Genomic DNA, 6,001 nt, shown 5'->3' on the forward strand with positions numbered 1-6,001 from the left:
TACAGCGAAAGATTTGATTGCACAACGTTTGGTTTAGATTTGACAGCCCATCCATCCATCCATTTTCTTGACCGCTTATTCCTCACAAGGGTCGCGGGGGCTGCTGGCGCCTATCTCAGCTGGCTCTGGGCAGTAGGCAGGGGACACCCTGGACTGGTTGCCAACCAATCGCAGGATTTGACAGCCATAATCAGCAATTGTGTACATTTGAGCTGAATGTGTCAAAATCTTAAAAATAAACAGGTGCCCAAGAAATTTCATGCTCGAATCATCATCCGGATGCCAAAATAAACTAAATACAGCAAAAGATTTGATTGCACAACGTTTGGTTTAGGTTTGACAGCCATAATCATCTTTTTATAGCTTCAAATGCGTTTTTAGCGCATGATTGTACATTTGAGCTGAATGTGTCAAAATCTTAAAAATTAACAGGTGCCCAAGCAATTTCATGCTAGAATCATCATCCGGATGCCAAAATAAACTAAATACAGCAAAAGATTTGAGTGCACAACGTTTGGTTTAGGTTTGACAGCCATAATCATCTTTTTATTGCTTTAAATGCGTTTGTAGCGCATGATTGTACATTTGAGCTGAATGTGTCAAAATCTTAAAAATTAACAGGTGCCCAAGCAATTTCATGCTAGAATCATCATCCGGATGCCAGAATAAACTAAATACAGCAAGAGATTTGCGTGCACAACGTTTGGTTTAGATTTGACAGCCATAATCAGCAATTGTGTACATTTGAGCTGAATGTGTCAAAATCTTAAAAATGAACAGGTGCCCAAGCAATTTCATGCTAGAATCATCATCCGGATGCCAAAATAAACTAAATACAGCGAAAGATTTGATTGCACAACGTTTGGTTTAGATTTGACAGCCATAATCAGCAATTGTGTACATTTGAGCTGAATGTGTCAAAATCTTATAAATTAACAGGTGCCCAAACAATTTCATGCTAGAATCATCATCCGGATGCCAGAAGTGCCCAAGCAATTTCATGCTAGAATCATCATCCGGATGCCAGAATTAACTAAATACAGCAAAAGATTTGATTGCACAACGTTTGGTTTAGATTTGACAGCCATAATCCTCTTTTTATAGCTTTGAAAGCGTTTTTAGCGCATGATTGTACATTTGAGCTGAATGTGTCAAAATCTTAAAAATTAACAGGTGCCCAAGCAATTTCATGCTAGAATCATCATCCGGATGCCAGAATAAACTAAATACAGCAAGAGATATGAGTGCACAACGTTTGGTTTAGGTTTGTCAGCCATAATCCTCTTTTTATAGCTTCAAATGCGTTTTTAGCGCATGATTTTACATTTGAGATGAATGTGTCAAAATCTTGAAAAATAACAGTTGCCCAAGCAATTTCATGCGAGAATCATCATCCGGATGCCAGAATAAACTAAATACAGCAAGAGATATGAGTGCACAACGTTTGGCTTAGGTTTGACAGCCATAATCATCTTTTTATAGCTTCAAATGCGTTTTTAGCGCATGATTTTACATTTGAGATGAATGTGTCAAAATCTTGAAAAATAACAGTTGCCCAAGCAATTTCATGCTGGAATCATCATCCGGATGCCAAAATAAACTAAATACAGCGAAAGATTTGATTGCACAACGTTTGGTTTAGATTTGACAGCCATAATCAGCAATTGTGTACATTTGAGCTGAATGTGTCAAAATCTTATAAATTAACAGGTGCCCAAACAATTTCATGCTAGAATCATCATCCGGATGCCAGAAGTGCCCAAGCAATTTCATGCTAGAATCATCATCCGGATGCCAGAATTAACTAAATACAGCAAAAGATTTGATTGCACAACGTTTGGTTTAGATTTGACAGCCATAATCCTCTTTTTTATAGCTTTGAATGCGTTTTTAGCGCATGATTGTACATTTGAGCTGAATGTGTCAAAATCTTAAAAATTAACAGGTGCCCAAGCAATTTCATGCTAGAATCATCATCCGGATGCCAGAATAAACTAAATACAGCAAGAGATATGAGTGCACAACGTTTGGTTTAGGTTTGTCAGCCATAATCCTCTTTTTATAGCTTCAAATGCGTTTTTAGCGCATGATTGTACATTTGAGCTGAATGTGTCAAAATCTTAAAAATTAACAGGTGCCCAAGCAATTTCATGCTAGAATCATCATCCGGATGCCAAAATAAACTAAATACAGCAAAAGATTTGAGTGCACAACGTTTGGTTTAGGTTTGACAGCCATAATCATCTTTTTATTGCTTTAAATGCGTTTGTAGCGCATGATTGTACATTTGAGCTGAATGTGTCAAAATCTTAAAAATTAACAGGTGCCCAAGCAATTTCATGCTAGAATCATCATCCGGATGCCAGAATAAACTAAATACAGCAAGAGATTTGCGTGCACAACGTTTGGTTTAGATTTGACAGCCATAATCAGCAATTGTGTACATTTGAGCTGAATGTGTCAAAATCTTAAAAATGAACAGGTGCCCAAGCAATTTCATGCTAGAATCATCATCCGGATGCCAAAATAAACTAAATACAGCGAAAGATTTGATTGCACAACGTTTGGTTTAGATTTGACAGCCATAATCAGCAATTGTGTACATTTGAGCTGAATGTGTCAAAATCTTATAAATTAACAGGTGCCCAAACAATTTCATGCTAGAATCATCATCCGGATGCCAGAAGTGCCCAAGCAATTTCATGCTAGAATCATCATCCGGATGCCAGAATTAACTAAATACAGCAAAAGATTTGATTGCACAACGTTTGGTTTAGATTTGACAGCCATAATCCTCTTTTTATAGCTTTGAAAGCGTTTTTAGCGCATGATTGTACATTTGAGCTGAATGTGTCAAAATCTTAAAAATTAACAGGTGCCCAAGCAATTTCATGCTAGAATCATCATCCGGATGCCAGAATAAACTAAATACAGCAAGAGATATGAGTGCACAACGTTTGGTTTAGGTTTGTCAGCCATAATCCTCTTTTTATAGCTTCAAATGCGTTTTTAGCGCATGATTTTACATTTGAGATGAATGTGTCAAAATCTTGAAAAATAACAGTTGCCCAAGCAATTTCATGCGAGAATCATCATCCGGATGCCAGAATAAACTAAATACAGCAAGAGATATGAGTGCACAACGTTTGGCTTAGGTTTGACAGCCATAATCATCTTTTTATAACTTCAAATGCGTTTTTAGCGCGATTGTACATTTGAGCTGAATGTGTCAAAATCTTAAAAATTAACAGGTGCCCAAGCAATTTCATGCTAGAATCATGATCCGGATGCCAGAATAAATTAAATACAGCAAGAGATATGAGTGCAGAACGTTTGGTTTAGGTTTGACAGCCATAATCATCTTTTTATAGCTTCAAATGCGTTTTTAGCGCATGATTGTATATTTGAGCTGAATGTGTCAAAATCTTAAAAATTAACAGGTGCCCAAGCAATTTCATGCTGGAATCATCATCCGGATGCCAAAATAAACTAAATACAGCGAAAGATTTGATTGCACAACGTTTGGTTTAGATTTGACAGCCATAATCAGCAATTGTGTACATTTGAGCTGAATGTGTCAAAATCTTATAAATTAACAGGTGCCCAAACAATTTCATGCTAGAATCATCATCCGGATGCCAGAAGTGCCCAAGCAATTTCATGCTAGAATCATCATCCGGATGCCAGAATTAACTAAATACAGCAAAAGATTTGATTGCACAACGTTTGGTTTAGATTTGACAGCCATAATCCTCTTTTTATAGCTTTGAATGCGTTTTTAGCGCATGATTGTACATTTGAGCTGAATGTGTCAAAATCTTAAAAATTAACAGGTGCCCAAGCAATTTCATGCTAGAATCATCATCCGGATGCCAGAATAAACTAAATACAGCAAGAGATATGAGTGCACAACGTTTGGTTTAGGTTTGTCAGCCATAATCACTTTTTATAGCTTCAAATGCGTTTTTAGCGCATGATTGTACATTTGAGCTGAATGTGTCAAAATCTTAAAAATTAACAGGTGCCCAAGCAATTTCATGCTAGAATCATCATCCGGATGCCAAAATAAACTAAATACAGCAAAAGATTTGAGTGCACAACGTTTGGTTTAGGTTTGTCAGCCATAATCACTTTTTATAGCTTCAAATGCGTTTTTAGCGCATGATTGTACATTTGAGCTGAATGTGTCAAAATCTTAAAAATTAACAGGTGCCAAAGCAATTTCATGCTAGAATCATCATCCGGATGCCAGAATAAACTAAATACAGCAAGAGATTTGCGTGCACAACGTTTGGTTTAGGTTTGACAGCCATAATCAGCAATTGTGTACATTTGAGCTGAATGTGTCAAAATCTTAAAAATTAACAGGTGCCCAAGCAATTTCATGCTAGAATCATGATCCGGATGCCAGAATAAATTAAATACAGCAAGAGATATGAGTGCAGAACGTTTGGTTTAGGTTTGACAGCCATAATCATCTTTTTATAGCTTCAAATGTGTTTTTAGCGCATGATTGTATATTTGAGCTGAATGTGTCAAAATCTTAAAAATTAACAGGTGCCCAAGCAATTTCATGCTGGAATCATCATCCGGATGCCAAAATAAACTAAATACAGCGAAAGATTTGATTGCACAACGTTTGGTTTAGATTTGACAGCCATAATCAGCAATTGTGTACATTTGAGCTGAATGTGTCAAAATCTTATAAATTAACAGGTGCCCAAACAATTTCATGCTAGAATCATCATCCGGATGCCAGAAGTGCCCAAGCAATTTCATGCTAGAATCATCATCCGGATGCCAGAATAAACTAAATACAGCAAGCGATATGAGTGCACAACGTTTGGTTTAGGTTTGTCAGCCATAATCACTTTTTATAGCTTCAAATGCGTTTTTAGCGCATGATTGTACATTTGAGCTGAATGTGTCAAAATCTTAAAAATTAACAGGTGCCCAAGCAATTTCATGCTAGAATCATCATCCGGATGCCAAAATAAACTAAATACAGCGAAAGATTTGATTGCACAACGTTTGGTTTAGATTTGACAGCCATAATCAGCAATTGTGTACATTTGAGCTGAATGTGTCAAAATCTTATAAATTAACAGGTGCCCAAACAATTTCATGCTAGAATCATCATCCGGATGCCAGAAGTGCCCAAGCAATTTCATGCTAGAATCATCATCCGGATGCCAGAATTAACTAAATACAGCAAAAGATTTGATTGCACAACGTTTGGTTTAGATTTGACAGCCATAATCCTCTTTTTTATAGCTTTGAATGCGTTTTTAGCGCATGATTGTACATTTGAGCTGAATGTGTCAAAATCTTAAAAATTAACAGGTGCCCAAGCAATTTCATGCTAGAATCATCATCCGGATGCCAGAATAAACTAAATACAGCAAGAGATATGAGTGCACAACGTTTGGTTTAGGTTTGTCAGCCATAATCCTCTTTTTATAGCTTCAAATGCGTTTTTAGCGCATGATTGTACATTTGAGCTGAATGTGTCAAAATCTTAAAAATTAACAGGTGCCCAAGCAATTTCATGCTAGAATCATCATCCGGATGCCAAAATAAACTAAATACAGCAAAAGATTTGAGTGCACAACGTTTGGTTTAGGTTTGACAGCCATAATCATCTTTTTATTGCTTTAAATGCGTTTGTAGCGCATGATTGTACATTTGAGCTGAATGTGTCAAAATCTTAAAAATTAACAGGTGCCCAAGCAATTTCATGCTAGAATCATCATCCGGATGCCAGAATAAACTAAATACAGCAAGAGATTTGCGTGCACAACGTTTGGTTTAGATTTGACAGCCATAATCAGCAATTGTGTACATTTGAGCTGAATGTGTCAAAATCTTAAAAATGAACAGGTGCCCAAGCAATTTCATGCTAGAATCATCATCCGGATGCCAAAATAAACTAAATACAGCGAAAGATTTGATTGCACAACGTTTGGTTTAGATTTGACAGCCATAATCAGCAATTGTGTAC

The sequence above is a fragment of the Festucalex cinctus genome, chromosome 2 (assembly GCF_051991245.1).
Source record: "Festucalex cinctus isolate MCC-2025b chromosome 2, RoL_Fcin_1.0, whole genome shotgun sequence".
Taxonomy (NCBI): Eukaryota; Metazoa; Chordata; class Actinopteri; order Syngnathiformes; family Syngnathidae; genus Festucalex; species Festucalex cinctus.